Genomic DNA, 18,307 nt, shown 5'->3' with positions numbered 1-18,307 from the left:
TGCCCCTTTGTAATTCTTTCAGTAAAACTATTGTATCTGTATATATTTCTGAGTTTGTAGATTTGTAAACATTTTAAGTTTTGCAAAAATTTTAGAAAAACAATTCAATAGCCCATGTGAATACATTTTTATTACTCTTTTATTCTCCACCAAAATTAATTGAGAAAAATAACAGGGCTGTACACTTTTCAGTAGGAAAAGTAAGGAAATAGTCAGGGATGATGGGCTTCAAATTCCATGGGATTTCGGTCACCAAATACACTAATTGAGGCCACAGAAGCCCCAGTCATCTGCCCATCTGACCTATAAAGTACAAGTAATATTCTCACAATAAATAAGGAAGAAATGTTTTACATTTGCTCCTTAGAAATTGGTAGAGAGCGTTTGGGGTTCTTTTTGGATTCTTCAGGGTTCGCTTTTAACAAATAATCTTCAAACATATATAGAAAATATCAGACCAAATAAAAATAAGGCATATTTACATATCGTGTTTTGGATAAAATGATAGTCATTAACCCCAATTCTTACATTGCTAGGGTTGTGTCTTCTCTGCCAGAGTCACTATTATGTACATCTAACATATTTTTGAATGTTCCTTTAAGAAAAAAAAAGTTCTCCTTATCTTAGAAACACATATATGCTTTGTGTTGCCGTGGTTGCCATGGCAAGTCTGCATATTTCATTAACTACCAGACCAGGGTAAACAGACATTGGTAGTGCTGGTGGGATCAAGACTTTGTCAGCATTTCTGTTATAAATATATATTTTTTCAGGGTTTCCTACACGTGAAATGTTAACTCCGTAACAAGTTCACACAAGACAACAAATGCTGATGCCCGAGAGGCTGAATGTTTTGAGGGGCCCTAAAACAGGAAATAAAAGGAAGCCATTTCTTCTGGAGATCTGTGAAGATTATAAATAACAAAAGTTTGGAGACCATCCCCGAACTGTTTATCAGTAGGCCTAGAAATTAAACTTGCCGTTTGGTTTTCAGCCAAGAATGCTGACTAGAATTTTTGAATTGTGGTTTGGTTGGTATATGAGAATTATTCTTCTAAATCAAAAATAATCTACTGCTTAAGAGTAGGTTCTCATAGAAGCACATGGGTGGCTCAGTCGGTTAAGCATCTACCTTCAGCTCAGGTCATGATCTCAGGGGCCTGGGATCCAGTCCCACATCAGGCTCCCTGCTCAGCGGGGAGTCTGCTTCTCCTTCTCATTCTCCCTCTGTGCTCTCTCAAATACATAAATAAAATCTTTAAAATTTTTTTTTTAAATTTTAAGTACCTAGGCTATTTCATGTGGTTCACGGATTTAAAAATATACAACCAGCAACAACAATAAATAATGTTTATTTAGCTCTTACTATATCCCAGGCCCTGTTCTAAGCTCTTTACATGTTATTATCTTACTTGCAGAAAAGTAAATAAAGAATACACATGCCTTCTTTAATAAGTTACTGGTCTGCGCAAAAAGAAGGAAGGAACTAAAAAGTAAAAAGAGGTCTTAATTAACCCATCTACTTATGACATAAAGTGAGGACCATTTCCATAGGATTCATAGAGCTATTGAGAGCGAGATAGACCCTCTAACTACTAAGAGCCCTTGAAAAATTATTTTCTGCCCAAATCTGGTCCATACAGGCATACTATCTTATGTTATCAATTGTGTCAATTCTCAAATGATTTCAGTGACCACGACATAGAATAACTGTGGTTAGGTGAGCTAACTTAAACATTTTAGGTGAAAACACATGCCACAAAGCCAGGTGATCTCATCTATCTCTGCATACTAAAAATGAATCTATTTATACACCTAAATATTCTTCTTGGGTATATCCAAACATTTATGATAATGTATATAATAAAAACTGAGTGCTTTTATTTGCTGAAATCCCAGGAGAAAGAATAAACAGAACCCCCAGTTTTTCACTCCTGCTGGAACGATTTAGCTAATTGAGGTCATCATAAGGAGATTTCTCTAAGACATTTGAAAATGTGTTTCATCTTTTTGCCACATATTTCTCAATCCTTGTATTAGTGTAATAAAAATAAGCTGTATTGGCTATTTAAGAAATATTTAAATAATGTTTCTTATGATCCAAAACATGACCAGAATGCACCAAGTAAAATCCTAGGGAGTCTTACAGCAACTCACTGCGGCCTCATTTTCTCTCCTCTTTCATACTGTAGTTCTTGTTCCTATCGTTTCTTTTCTTAATCTGGCTTTGGTAGGGACAGTGGGGCACAGGAGTGACAGAAACATTGTTTACTTATCAATTGCCCCAGGAAAACCAGTGTATACATTGGACAATGACGAATTCAGCAGACTAGCTATGGTTATCCTACCACCAAATAGCAGGACTGATTTTTTTTTTTTAAACTAAATTTACCTTATCAAATTTAAAGTGGGCTGTTGAGACCATGAATCTTAGTAGTCTGGGTAGGTACCAAGCCTAAAGACATCTATATTTCTGTAATAAGTATACTTCACTATTATTCTGTTTTGGAGGTCAACAAGGACTTGTGCACGTGAGCATATTCACACTTGTGTGAGAACAGCTCAATATGTCAGCAACCGGAAGACCAACTGTTTAAAAGGGGAAGAGGTAGAAAGAAAATATGAGAGTGCACATCTCCAGCTTCCATCAGCGTAACCTTTTTCACATTTATACCCATTCCACCTGATGGCTAAAAAAACTGGCATGTTTCCCAGCTAGTGTAAGAATATCTTATAAGAAGTCTGAAGATTTTAATCAAGGTTCTTTTTAATTTCTATAAAGCATTCTGTTGGAAAACATCTGCATGTATGTTTCCTCATGTCTAAATCGCAAAGAATGAATTGAACTGGAACTAATAAAGGATTTGACAGCACAGTGTTTTAGACTTCAATTCAAATTCTAAGCAGTTGTATCCAGGTTAAGCTCGAATTAATGAGAAGTAGCACCTATGCATGCTTGTAAGACTTCTTTGGATGTAAGAGATGTAAAGATGGAAGTTATGGGGTTTTGTTTGATTAAGAAGCTGCCTCAGAGAGCCAGTCATCCATTCATGTTGCCCTCTCATCCATGCACAGATTGATAATGATGAAAAGGGTCTTGCAACTGAATTAAGTGATGATGATTAGACAAAAACTGGGACTGGCCAAGTTGAGAATTAGTACTAAAATGCCCAGCAATCTCAAATCCTAGAGTGTAAGCAAAATGTAGATCACTTACTTTGGCATTTGGAAAATGTGTTCTTGGTATATCTTTGGGTCTTCATGTTTTGTCAGTCTCACCAAAAAGAAAAAATAACCCAAAGCAAAGCCAAACCAACCTCTCCCCCCCACCCACCACCAACCCTGAAATCTACAACTAAATTTACATGTTTAAACACTGGTTCTGAGGACAGGTTCAGGGATAAATATGTACCGTGGTGCTGTTCAGCTTCACAGGTTGGTTAATGTTAAACAAACACATTGCAAATCGTGTCTTCTTACGAGGTTGTTTTCTGAGATTCCATGGGTCAGGGTCAAAACCTGCCATTTTCTAGCTTTTCTACAGTGCTAATCAATAGTTTAACAAATGGAATAACGGTCTAATTAAACAGTGACAATACGCTTCTAAAGCAACTGTGCTGAAATTATTTCATGATCAATTTTGCTAATGTCATATCACCCTTATAAACAGCAAAAACAAAAACAAACCCCCCCCCCCACATATACCTTTTACGTTTATAATGATTGAATATCCATTACCTCAGTTACACCTCATAGTAACCTGGTATAATGGCTTTTGTTAGACCAGTTTTAAAGAGAAAATTAAGTTCCAGAATATTTACATGACTTTACTTATTCAGCAAAGATATATGAAGCAGGTACCATGCTAGGTTTTGAAGTTAGAGACAATCCTTTAAATACACAAATATTTACATAATGTTTACTACGTGCCACTCTTCTAAATTCTCTACAAATATTAACTTCATCATTCCTCAGAACAGCAGTGTGAGGTGGGTACAATTATTACCTCCTCTTTACAGATGAGGAGCCTGAGGCACAGAAATGGCAAACAGCTCGCCCCAAGTCGGACAGCTAATAAAGGACAGGAATCGGAGTGAAGTCTAGGCACTCAAGCCCCACCATCTATACTAGTTGACCTTGTGCTATGCTGAATAAGGCACTGCATCTGCTCCCAAGGACTTCAAAGTCTAACAGGGCAGATGTGTAGACAAATGTGTCCGTGCAGCTCCTAGGAAGCAGAGAGTACAGAGAAGGAAGGATTAACTCTAACTTGTCTAAAGGCTCTCAGCTGGGAGGCAGCAGAATGAGAATCAGATTCGAATCTGTGAATTTGGACTCGAGTCAATGTGTTCTTCCATTTCATAGGGCAGGCCCATATTTGATAAGAGTTTGGAACGACAGTGAGAAAACAATGCACTTACAGGAACACAGCCTATGAACCAAAGGATGAAAGCTGGGCTTCTTTGAATAGGAAGAAAAAAGCACTGTGGTTCCTAACAGATAAAAATGTAGACCAGATATGGGTATACAGATCTCCCTCTCTTCTACATAACAGAGAATGCATACATGCATAATCCATATAACACATAATATATATGTAGATACCAGCAGAACTCTTATGTATATCAAGTCAACTGTAAAGCTCCAATTATTCTAAGGCTCATGGTCAGTCAGAAAAAAAACAGAGTCCGACGTTCTGCTCAAAAGTAAAAGGAAAGCCTAAAGACATGGAGACAGTAATGAGCATCATTCTGGGCATATAACAGATGGCTGATTGAATGACTGCTCGCTTGATTGACTTACTGAAAACAGGAAAAAGAAAAAAAAAAAAGACTGGAGACAAGGCAGTCTCTGTTGTTCTCCTTTAAACTTTGGTGAAAATTTTGGTGAGGAGAATTAGTTAAATTGAAACATGTAGAATGAAGATTTTATGTCAACATACCAATTTTATGTCCAACAGGTCTCTCCTGGACAACCATTTTGGTGGTTGACTACTATGTAAGTGCAGCTACCAACTACTTACATTTCTAAGTTTTGTAGTCCAAGCAGTGGCCAAAGGAGCTCCACAGGAAGAAATAAATATTTGGCCAGTTTGAACTATAGTTGTGTTTGTAAGTGTGTTCTTGGCACATAGTAGGTCCCCAGTAAGTGAATGGGTGAATTTCATTTGGTCCTGCCAATGGTCCTGTTATTATCCCAGGAATTATATACTTTTTTTTTTTTTTAAAGATTTTATTTATTTATTTGCCAGAGAGTTAGAGAGCACAAGTAGGCAGAGAGGCAGGCAGAGGGAGAGGGAGAAGCAGGCTCCCCGCTGAGCAGGGAGCCCGATGCGGGACTCGATCCCAGGACCCTGGGACAAGACAAAAAAAAGTGAAGCTCCTTCCAGGCCTCCTCTGAAAAAACGAATGTTAAAGTCTTATGCAAGATTCAAAGGAAATGCCATCAGCCTTTTAAACCTGGGAGCACAAGCAAAATTGAGTTAATGTGATTGTCTTACACATGTAAATATCAGATCACCCGTAATTAAAAAGTATCAGTCTTCAAGTTGTTACTTATCACACTACACTGGACACTATAAAAAAGGAATTTGACTATAGATGCTTACAAATTAAGGTATTAATATTACTGGATAAATTAGTCATAATTTATTTAAGCATCAATCTTAAATGTATTTTAAAATAATAAAGTTTGAATATATTGAACCTTAGATTCTAACTTTAAATATAATTTTCAAATACCTAGGATAGAATAGAAAGAGTCAAAATTTCTATACGTAAAAATTCAATTCCTGTTAAGACGTGTAATTAGCTCCTTTCTTATGTATTTTATACTATTTGAAGCAAAACACCTCACAAACCTAAATTTTTCTGTTCTTAGCCAAATTATACTACAACAATCCTGATGGTCCAATCACAAAGCGGAGACCCCAACCCACCTGAACACTCTCTCCAAGAGTGTAATGCAGGCCAGAATTACCCTGGGCTACTCTGGTGGGGGTTTTTTCCTGTTTGCAGTAATCTTTGTTACCACAATTTCTAACACATTTTCTTCACGCATCTGAAATTTTGACACTGCTTGGCTTCTCTTTTTTATGAGCTCATTTGAAACAGAACAACAACAAATAGATGTGGCACCCAATGACCCCTGTAATCACCTCCTCACCCTCCACACCCCTCCCCCAACCTCTCCCATCACCTGCCTCAGCATTCCAGGAATGGGGTGGGGGGCAGCCAGGAGCTCCTTCTTGCTTCCTTTGCCTTTGCACCTGCTGGCGCCTGCTGGGGGTCTGCTCCCCATTCCTCTGCTCCTGGCCAGCTCCTGTTTATTCTTTTAGTCTGAGCCCAGCTGTCCCCTCCAGGAAGTCTTGTCCATTCCTTTCAAACAGAGTTGGGTGCCACACTTTTCCTACCCCGCAATTCCTAGCATCTCTACGTATACACTATACGGTAGCATCTCACCCGCTACCTTATAGTGTCAGGACCTACGTAAGCAATGGATTCCCTGGGGAGACCAGGGCTTCAGAGAGTGGGTCTTCTTTTCTTACTGTCTCTATTGCCTTAGCCCCTACCACAAAGTCTGGTACATAAGTGTTCAATACTATTTATTGAGTGAATAAATGAAGATGACTCCTTCCACTATAATAGAAATTGACTATCTTGCAGCATTATGAAAAAAAAATATTGATGTCTGTTTTTCTCAACAACACTTTGAGATCTATTAGTGTACCTCCTGCTGGTAGAGAAGAAAACAATCCCTCCTTTCAGAACAAACTGGACATGTATATTTTTGTCTGGACTCTAAATAACTCATAAATGACCATTCAGAATCAAAGGTTCTTTTTTAAGAGAGTTGATTGCTGCTGGTCAAGCACCCAAAATATTCTCACTAAAAATAGACATTCAGCTAGTGGCTAATATCTGGGATTGATTAACAGTTGTTGTAAAACCTAGGAGAGGAGCTCTTCGTTTTCGTTGCCTTTGTTTTTAATAAATGTTTATCATTTCTCTCATAGGGAAAGTAATCCATAATTTTTTTTAAAAGATTTTATTTATTTGACAGAGAGAGATATAGCGAGAGAGGGAACACAAGCAGGGGGAGTGGAAGAGGGAGAAGCAGGCTTCCCGCTGAGCAGGGAGCCCGAGGTGGGGCTCGATCCCAGGACCCTGGGATCATGACCTGAGCCCAAGGCAGATGCTCAGCTAATGACTGAGCCACCCAAGCGCCCCAGTAATCCATAATTTTTAAAGTTTAGTTGCAAATATAGATGAGGGAAAAATAAAAGATTACCCACATTTCCACAATGGGAAATAACTGCTTATTTATATTTTGATAGGTGTACTTTCAGGCATTTTTTCCTTCCCATATGTTTGTATATGTTATATGTCCATAATTTTAAAAACATAGGGCTTATATTACTGTTAGATCTTGTATCTTGCTTTTAAAACTTTTATAATTTTCCCACACCCTTATTCCTTGAATATTCTTTGAACACATGATTGGTAGTTATTGCTTTATATTCTGGGCAGGCAGCTCGATATAAAGGAACTAATGCGTATAGTATGACCAGTCATTTTGCCATCTGGCCATTGGCTCTGAGCAGAAGAAGGAACTACTGCAGGATCGGTCAGTTGAAGTAATTATTACAATGTTGCTTGTTGCAACCTCATATATAAGTTCCAAAGAAAGGTTTTGGATGCACAGATCGAATCAGTGTCCTTAGTAGAGATTTTCATTAATTCAACATTTATACAGTACCTGTAATAACCCAGGCAGAGGCTAAAATTAATCAAGGTAAACAAGCAAAAGAGATTGTTTTACAACTAATCTAAATTGGCCATCTAGACGTACTCGAATCCATCCCCAAACCTCCTAAACCACCTGACCCAGTGTCTCCAGTCTGCTGCTGTCCTGCTAAGTAAGGTCAAGACATTTACTTTAACTGAGTCAATTTTCCTATATTTAAGGAAAGATTGATGCTACCGACTTTATACCCAGCCCTCCAGGATTTATAAATCCGCACTCAAGCGACCCATAAAGTACAAAAAGCTCAGGTCGTCTTGCTGCACTGGGCACCATTAACCCCTGTAGCAAAGGATGATACATCAGTCTGCAGGTGCCCTGTGAAGAGTTCTGACCATGATAGCCCTGCCCTAGAGTTGCTTACAGCCTGCAGAAGAGATGAGCATGCCTGGCAGAAACCTGTCCCTCTCATTTACTGCACAGACCTGACTCAGGAAATCCTCTGTGTTCCCTAAAAGCAGCCCACTAAGAACTGTCACTGAGTCACAGCTCGAGATACCGCTGGGAGTCCAAATGCAAGCAAGAGGGCACCAGGCTTACAATCTCCAATTACTGATGAAATTACAAAATCAAAATGTATAAAATTTGTTCTGCTAGAGAATTTGCTTTTACAGGGAAGGGATCGATGGGAATATGAAAGAGAGCAATGGAAATTAATGTGTCGTGGCCCCCAAAGAATATAATTTTTAAACCATCACTTGCTATTCATTAGAAAGGCAATCAACTCAAGCTACCATTATGTTAATACTGTATTCTGTACAAAGAACTTAAATTAACAAGGTGATTAACTGGAAGTGTTTTTATCATTATAGTTACTTACACATCTCCTTCCTTCCCAGTGCTGTTTATTCAAGCAGGCATTGTAAAGGGTAGGAATCATTCTTTAGAACAAACTTTTAAGAGCTCTAATTTAACATTTAGAATTTCGGTATATTATTTGAGTTGTAATCAGTCATAAGCCTCATAGTCCTTGTTATTCTTTACCCTGATAGACCTGCTTAGGCAGAAGCCTGGAATGAACTTTTGATACGTTTTTCTCTGCATCATATCCATGCATAATCAAGACATAAAATTGGACAAGAATTTGAGTTGTTTCAAAGGCAAATGGCAGAGAACAAAATATCAACGACATGAGCTGTCTTCTAACTAGTTTTTTTTTTTTTTCCCGTCAGCTGAAGCTAAAAGGAATTCTCTCTTTAGATCGGTGACAAAGTCAGTTTGTCCACCTGCACCAAACTTGTTTGCTAATTTTGCAACATAGTAGTTGACTATTCAAACATTTCCAAAATGCTCCATTGTATAACTGTAAAGGCGCTTTCAGCTGGGGTGAAGAGAGGGGCTTGCGCCTGGGTGGCTCAGTTGGTTAAGCGACTGCCTTCGGCTCAGGTCATGATCCTGGAGTCCCAGGATCGAGTCCCGCATCGGGCTCCCTGCTCGGCAGGGAGTCTGCTTCTCCCTCTGACCCTCCCCCCTCTCATGCTCTCTCTCTCTCATTCTCTCTCTCAAATAAATAAATAAAATCTTAAAAAAAAAAAAAAGAGGGGGGCTTGCCATCGACTAAGCAATTTCCTCAGAATGCAGGGGTCATTGCATTTTTCTTGGCCAGGGAGGTTTATAGAGCAGAAAAGCAAGGCCTCTCCCAGGGGCCTGGGCTGGGAAGCCTTTTGGAGCCTCATATTTGAGAGTGTCCCGAATTTAGACTTTTTGAAGATATCCTCAAATGAGGCTGTTGAAAATCACTTGTATTGTATGTGCATTTAGGTGTTAGTTTGCTAAATGGACATGTTGACAATGTACTACAATTTAGTGACACTGTATTGGATTTAAGTAGATTTTTAAATATATTTGGAGACTCAAAAAAATGGAAGTGGCCTAAGATTCCACGGATATCTGAGAGGCTGTGCTGAAGGAGAATTAGAAAAGTATTAATCTTTCCTTCTGTGTCTACAATTAATTAGGCAGGTGGCTCTTTGGAGTAATATCCAGTTTTATCTTCTTTTATTCCATATTTTTTAGTCTGTAAGTTGAGGTTAATAATTATATAACCATGAAAAGAGATACCTATAGCAACACCTAAGCTTTCATCACTCTGCAAACGACACAAAGATTGCAGTAGCACAAGGATATAAGTACTCAACTCACCTGCAGGATAACATGAAATCCTGCTATTTGAATAATTTAGGAAGATTGTTGTACCATTTCAGAATGGCATTTTTTTTCCTTTTTTGCATGTATCCATATTAAAAAAGATAAAGTAAAGAATTTGGAGTGTCAAAGCATGATATCAAAAAAAGATCACAAATTCTCTTCAACACTGTAAGTTTGAAAATCAAAATCCAGAGGGTAAATCCTATGTCAAAAAGAAGTCATCAAGATCTTGTTTCTAACTGCAGTTGTGCTGGTATCTTTCACTTGGGGGAATGACTTGGTAGATCCGATAGACATTTACCTACAATGTGATAAGTAGTTGGATTAATGTAAGTGTCCATATTTGGAAGCACTAATATTGACTGTAGGATGACAGACATCTAGTCTTGGGACTTGATCTATTTTCTTAGATTTTGAGTTTTTGAAGCTAAAGGCTGAAAATGATAAAAAGTAACTCCTCTTGGGGCACCTTTGTGGCTCAGTCAGTTAAGCGTCCAACTTTTGATTTCAGCTCAGGTCATGATCTCAGGGTCGTGAGATTGAGCCCCGCATTGGGGTCCATGCCAGATGGGGAGTCTGCTTGAGATTCTCTCTCTCCCTCTCCCTTCCCCCTCCCCACCCGACCCTGCGTGCACGAGCACTCTCTCTCTCTCTCAAATAAATAAATAAATAAATTTTTAAGTAACTCTTCTTAGAAAATAAGACATCACAAAAAGAATGTAGTATAGAAAAGTTAAAGAGAAAGAGAAGAAAAATGTAGGGGACCTAAAGAGAAGTTGAAGTAGGAGTAAAGAAAAGGAAGTAAATGCAGATACAGACACAATACAAAATTATTAAAAATTAGGTAATTTGGTTTCTTAGTCATTATTGTTTCTACCCATCATCTTCCAGTTTGACTATAACCAGATCCTATTTCCAAGTACTATTTTGTCCCATGACTAATATTAGAAATTTGGGTGCAGTCCCAATGAAAACAAGAGGTTATCTTTCTCAGGGTCATTGCAAAATGCCATGATGGTCTGGCTAAGGCATTTTTTTTTAATTGTTGACTCATTTTGCCTTGATCCAGCTGGAACTTTCTCTTTGAGGACATCATTAAAGGTAGAAATTTTAAACAAGATGATCAAGTATTTTAAAGATGAGCAAGAAAAATATTGATTCAGTGCACAGGTGTGATCTGAATTCATTTTGAGCCAACAGTTTTGTACTTTCAATAGATAACATATTGGGATATACACTCGTTTAAGACCTTCTCTGTACTATTTGAAAATGATAACCCAGATGGATGGAAGGGGTGCTGAAGAGGATGAGTAATCACCGTATAGTCTCTTTCAGTACATAAAGGAAAATGAAGATTTTACTGCAAGTTTCTTGTTTTTCATAGAATAGTCACATAAAATTCATGGCCTGTATTGTGAGCCAGTGAAAGTGATAAATGGAAACAGTACAAGAAAGAATCAAACTACCACTGACCTCAATTTAAATCCTTTCCATCTGCCTTTTCATTTGCCTATCTGAGAATAACAGCAGAAATAACCAGAGCCATACTACCATTCAGCCTCCTCACTGTCCTCCATGTCCCTACCTCGATCTCCATCCCATCTTCCTACCTGCATCCCTTCCTTCCCTGCTGATTTTATGATTCTTTTTTCAGAAGCTTTCAAGAGATCCTTGTCACTAAAATTCTGTGCTCCCTAGACTTCATGGCTTTTACAGTCTGGATTATTCTATTCTACTCCATTCTTTTTTTCCCCTGAAAGTCTCCGCTGCAGCCAGACTGGTTCTCACTCTTGCCAGAATATGCTTTAGCCTATCTACAATTTTCACCCAGGATGCTTTTCCCTTTTCTCTCTACCTATTGGGATTTCATGTGGACTTTTAAGGCCCCCCTCAAGGTCCATGCGCACCCTCATGCCTTCTTGGATGGCCTCCCCAGGGGACTCTTCATCTTCTGGAGTCCTGGAGAATATTGGGCAAATCTGCTGACATTAACTGTGTTATAGTCTGGGAAGCCAGGTATCCCTTTACTTGGGCATATCTTACCCTTAGGCCCCCTTTCCCTCCCTGCCTACCCACCCACGCATCTGTTCCTGGTGGTACTTATATGAATTCCTTATATGAAGGATCAGTTAAAGTGTTTGTAATCTTCTTGTTCAGACTTGCTTCATTATTCACTACCCACATATTTTTCGTTTTATTCATTTTTGTAAGTTGGTACATATTCTGGTTCATTACTTCTTTCTACAGTGGTCCTGGAACCAAATCAGAGACTAAATGAATATGTTGCATTTGCCATGCTTTAAAAATCAAAAGAGCATAGACCTATTACCAAGTGTATATGAAATTACATCATGTATGATTTTAAGAAACAGGCAGAACATTAAACTAGACTGTTAAGTCTGTTTTCCTTATGAATGGAAACTTAAAATGAGTTCTGTAAAGACCAGACTATACATTTATTCATTAATTAACATAGATAAACATTTCAAAAACTGAGGGAAGAAAATAGACAACAAAATTCCTAAGCTATTTTAATTCAGCTACTTTTGTCAAATTAATTTTCAAGGTATGTATTTGATTTTTAAGTGAATATTAGGAAAGTTTGTGATAAGAATTTTGCAATTAGAATAGGTTCAAAAGAAATATAAGACCCTTCATAGAACTCTCTTAAGTGTGCTCTTTATTTTAATCTAATATGCTAATTTACTATAATTTAGTATACTTGAAGAAGATCTAAATTATAAATGAAATCTAAACTTAAAATTTTAAGAGAGGTAAAACTTTAGGTACTTAGACATTTAGCTCTATTCTTTTTTCTATGAAGATATCATAGTATGAAATTCACATATTAGAATCCTTTTTTTTTTTTCAATTGACCCACTATGAAGTGGAATTTTACTAGAAGACAGGTATTTAATCTTCTAACAATTAGTGCAGGTTTTTGCTCGCTTCATCGTTAACTTTGCAAAAAGAAAGAAATCTTAAGTTGGAAAGCTCACAATTAAATGATGGAAGTAATTTGAAAAGGAATATTCTTTAAATTTTTCTGAAATTAAGATTAATACATTCATTATATTTTTTTCTTAGACCATAATAATTTTCATCCAATAAAAGACAAATCTACAGAGTAATTTTGAAAAATAAAGAACAAGCTGGGGCACCTGGGTGGCTCAGATGGTTAAGTGTCTGCCTTCGGCTTGGGTCATGATCCCAAGGTCCTGGGATAGAGCCCCACGTTGGGCTCCTGACTCAGTGGGGAGCCTGCTTCTCCCTCTCCCTCTGCCTCTCCCCCTGCTCATGCTCTCTCTCTCTCTCTCTGTATCTCTGCGTCTCAGATGAATAAATTAAAAAAAAATCTTAAAAAAAAAGAAAAAGAACAAGAGAAATATACAAGCAAATATACCATATAAAAGTTAATAGGCCAAATGGGCACATTTGAAAAGAAAATAAGAAATAGGTAACTGGACCTTTTACTTAATATTTAATGCCTTGCATCAGCTTAAGAATTTCTTACTCAAAGAACAATGTTTACTTGTGTTTTTATGGAAATCGGGAGTTCCCAATTTGTAATCCAGCATTTCTTCTGATTGGTCATTAGATTGTTCACTCATGTCATAAATATTTAAAAGGCAAAGAACCCTTAATTCTGGATTGATTTTTAATCTTTTTCTCACCTCACTGATACATTTTCATAACAGAATAAATTATATGCTAACACATTTTAACTCCTTCTCTGATGTTCGGAAAGCCACATAGATTGCTTTGAAAAGGACGAAATGTTCATTTAGAAATTCTTTAAAAACTCCAAACAGTGTTTTGCTTACTCAGCACATTGCCTTTGAAATGGTAACAGTGGCGGATAGAACTGACAATTTTCAATCTTGTGGTGCCTTGAAGAGTTGGTGCCATTTGTAAGAGTCTGTCATTCCATAAAGTTTCCTCTGAATAAGCCAGCAATTCAAAGGAAAATAACTCTTCTCCTCTATAATTAATATTTTCTATGCATTCTGATTATAATGTTTCATTAAATAATATGACTCTATAACTATTATTGTTATTATATTATTATACTTTGCCTTCAGTTCGTAGATCTAGAAATGTTAATTTTCTAAAAGCTTTATCAACCAACCTATAGCATCTTAATACAGAATGATACCAATCAAGATAAAACTGTCAGTGAGTATTTTGCTGTATAAAAGCCAAAATTCTAAAAACAAATAGAAATTGGTGTAACCGATGTTTAATCCAAATGTACAACAGTAAACTGAGTTAGCTTCTCTCTTTTTTTTTTTAAGAGCTGACGCAAGTTGGACAGAGGGAGGTATTGGGGCAAGGTGGTGGTGGTATGATTGGCTTGTCTCATTCACGCCCACTGGTCTTTAAATCATTGTCTAGATCCCCGAAGGTTCATATAAGTCAACACTGTTACAGGGGTCTGCCATTCCAAACAATTCCAGAAAGATTGCACAGGACTGGATAAATAATTAAGGTAAAGCTCTTTTTACATGAATAGTTGCAGAGTTAAAATAATGCTTCCTTTCTTCTTTTTATGGTGTAGAGTGTTTATTTATTACAAGTTAAATGTTTGAAATTTTTTCTCATTTTAAAAAAGATAAATTCAGTATAATGTCAGACATTGAAATTATTTACCCAGGTCTTGATTGCAGCTTTCTTTCTTTTGCAGATAATTTTAGGTTTGAGCATAAAATTAGGACAGTGGATAATAGAAAAGGGAAATATAGCAAAAAGAAATTGGTAGGTAACAAGTGTTTAGTTATTTACATCTCCTGGTTAATCACTGAGTAAAGAGTGGACATAATTTGTCTTAGAAAAAAATACAAGGTTTTAGAAGTACATTCTCAATGCCATAACATTAAAGATTTTCTTTATCTTGAAAACAAAAATTCCCACAAAAATTAACCAAAGGAAGACTATCCCATGACTGCAGCAGATACGAACGCCTAAGAGTTTGGGCTGCACCATGATCACATGAAAAAGAAAACAGAGTTGTGACTTACTTTGTCTTCTTATGTGTCCATTTTAATGAAGGAGTATTTTTAGGGTAAATTTATGAGAAGAAACTGGGAAGTTGAATAGAATATAAACATAGCTTTAGATTTGGAAGGACTAGAATCAGTTATCTAAAAATAGAGCTGTACTCCTCAAATTTATCAATTAGATGGGGGAGAATTCTCAGTGAATTTGAGTATCCCCATATTTTGGGTATCTTACAGAGCATTTAGTCATGGTTTAACTAAATGCCCAGCTGATAGCAAAGAGTGTTTCCTAACTCAGTGAAAAAAATATCTAGACTGATGATATATTTCGCATTCATGGACAGTTGGCTGAAAGTTTGATTTTTGACACACTAAAGAAATGTAGGTGTGTTTTCTAGAAAAGACTACCATTTATTCTACAGGCCAAGTCCTCCAGATTTATATTTAGATCATGTTTTAGGGTTTTCATAGAAGTCTTTATTTTCCTACTCCTAAGAAGTAGATCAGCAAGTCCTGAGAAGTGTAGTTTTGAGCACTAGACTCTCGAGTTTTCTATAACTATGTTATACAGGATGCTTTGTAGGTTACTAAAGTTCTTATTTTTAATATAGGAGTTACTTTAGAGAAAGTAAAATAATTTATTTAAAAAAAAAAGTGCCTCTGGAGGTAGTCCCATACCTATTAGATAGAATGTAGACATTTTAGAATTTATTGCATCCACAATTCAGGTTCTTAAATATCATGCTTTAATACATGAAGCATGAAGAGTTCACTATGATAATATCATACATGGTACATACCTTTCTGCATTTCTGGAAACTACTGTTTGGGAACATAGGAACTGAAATTTGTGCATGAATTTAGGATGTTTCTCAGTGTTTAAGATGACTAGAGAATCTAGGTTGCCTTCTAAGAACAGAGCAAGAAATGTTATTTTGCTTATATTTTATTTTAGCCTTTATATTATAGTTTATTATATTATATTTTAGCCTTTATACCTCATCAAATGGTGCTGTAACTCTCATATTAGCAAGTATTTACTATTCTTAGCAAAAGGAAAAGACCTCAACATAGGGTTATTTCTTTTAACTCTTCTAGTTCTCCCAAGATATTATTTCTAAGCTATGTCTGAGTAGAGGAAAGGAATGGAAATGCTAGAATATTAGCACCAGCAATAGGAAGTAGTCAAGTAAACACAGTTTTGCTGTCATTAGTAGTTTCTTTTCTAAGACGTACCTCAGACTGAATGATACTGAGTGTTTTTATGGAAGCTAATTTCTGTGAAAAATCATGCCACAGACTAACAACCATCTAATTCTCGATGTGTGACTAGAATGCCATTGTTGGGGAAATTGTTCAAAAGAATTTAATATAAAGGTAATATTAGATTGACTTCATTGTTAAAGCTGTATTCATTTACCTAAGGTACATTTGGGATGTGGAGTTAAGTCAGTTCCTTGGATGCAAAGATCATTTGGCTTTTAGAAGTTGTATGACCAGCTACTTCCCACTTGCTCAACCAAAACGTAAATGACATGGGAAGCGATCTGCTAACTAAGCCTAGATTTCAGAGTAGATTTGTCAGAAATAGGTAGGCATGAAACGGGATGGTGGGAAATGCTCTGCCAATGTCAGCTTCCTCTTCACATTTGCTTATCAGGTAAAATAAATGTTTGCAGTCACTAGGGAAGGTCGTAACTTTTGCCTCTTGACGCAAGGACAGTTTTGCTTTCCAGATTTGAGGTCTTTCTTTGAGGTTGAACTACCTAAGTAAAATAGAAGTTTGCTTTTCTGAGAAGCCCCCACCCTACGTTTCTTGAGTACCTATTCGAAGAACAAGACATAATGTTTAATAACTAGAATTTGGCTATCCATTAGGACATTTAGATAGCTCTTAATAAATATGAAGAAACAAAGCCTTCTGATGATGATAGTATTCTAAATACATTTGTTTCAAGTTCTGATTTTTTTTATCTTCATGAATAAGTGAATTGAAACAACAGTGCAGATGACCTGTGCACTGAAGATCTCTTTGTATCACAGAGAAACTTCACTGCATTGAAGAGAAGCTAGACTACAGAAAGTTCTGTCAAACCAAATTTGCTTTTTCTTTTAGAATAATTTTGAACATTCTTTGTGGAGCAAAGCTGTTCTTTCTCCTGGTAGCCAGAGGGAAACACTTCCATTTCACTTTGAAATATTAACCTTTAAAGGTGTAACAAGAATACGTACTTGTATCTGTAAAGGAGAACATATAGAGATGCAATGGTCTTGGTAGAATATACCACCAGGCACTGTGTCACTTGCTGGGAATATGTAGGGTCTACAAACCCAGCACTCTTCCCACCTTCATGAAGCTCTCTGCCTAGTAGAAGAGATAGTTATTTATCAAATAATCACATAATTTAAAACAGAAGCGCAAAGTGTGATAAGGATGTGAAGGAGAGGAGAATATGGTACCAGAGTATATAACAGGGGATCTAGTTTAGATGGGGGGCCTCTCTGACCACTTGGCATTTAGAGATTTTCAGGTTCTTTTTACTTTGGGAGACACCTGGGTTTAAGAATGTGAAGAAGAACATTCCAGGCAGAGAGAACAGCATGTTAAAAGGTCCCGAGGTGGCAAGGAGAAAAGAAAACAGCCCAGTGTATCCAGTGAGTGAGAGGAGGTATGTTCCATATGGGCCTAAAGAGCTATGTGTGGGTTAAAGTATGTAGAGCCTTAGAGCATATTAGGAAATTTGACTTTATTCTAAAAAGTGATGAAAAAAATCATTTCAGGGCCTTTAGCAGGTAGTCATTTGGAATAACATATTGGTCGTGGAGAGAGAAGTAAATGAAATATTTTTTAAATGTTGGAAGAAGGGTTGCTAGGACTTGGTGATAGATTGGATGTGCGTAGGGAGATTCAGGGTCGAGAATGAGAGGTGTGAATACCTACAGCCAGATTCCCCTGGGAGCAATTGGGTTAATGAAGGTGCTGTGTACTGAGATGGGGAGCAGTAGAAGAATCTCTGCCTATGAAAATTTTATTCTATTATAATGTTACATATCACATATCACATATATTACACATAATATATTTTTCAATTAAGATGTATGCCAACATCATTCTTTCCTAGCCTACCCATCCAAAGATTCACTGATTATTAAGTAGTTATTTAGAGAAAAAAAATAAAAATGTAAATTATGTTGTAATAGTTTGTTCAAAAGCTGTTTTTTCTACTAAATAGTTCATCAGGTACAGGGATTCTGTCTTTCTTTTTTAAAAGATTTTATTTTATTTTATTTTATTATTTATTTATTTTTTATTATTTATTTATCAGAGAGAGAGCAATGAGCAGGGGGAGGGGCGGAGG

At 36.8% G+C, this 18,307-nt stretch overlaps 1 protein-coding gene across 4 annotated transcripts in view; it reads left to right on the top strand.

Annotated features, from left to right (window-relative positions):
• The window catches only part of SLC38A4 (solute carrier family 38 member 4), a 68,956-nt gene that overhangs the window by 14,616 nt on the left and 36,033 nt on the right, over positions 1–18,307 (top strand). The window contains exon 1 of one of the 4 annotated variants that reach the window (XM_078075922.1): positions 14,407–14,440. The exons of the other annotated variants lie outside the window; for them this stretch is intronic. The gene's annotated coding sequence lies outside the window, so the exon portion shown is untranslated. Of the gene's footprint in view, positions 1–14,406; positions 14,441–18,307 lie in introns of those variants that run through there. 4 annotated transcript variants of the gene reach the window in all.

The sequence above is a fragment of the Halichoerus grypus genome, chromosome 6 (genome assembly GCF_964656455.1).
Source record: "Halichoerus grypus chromosome 6, mHalGry1.hap1.1, whole genome shotgun sequence".
NCBI classification, from domain to species: domain Eukaryota; kingdom Metazoa; phylum Chordata; class Mammalia; order Carnivora; family Phocidae; genus Halichoerus; species Halichoerus grypus.
The sequence above is the reverse complement of the archived record's forward strand: the minus strand, read 5'-3'. Positions and strand labels throughout refer to the sequence as shown.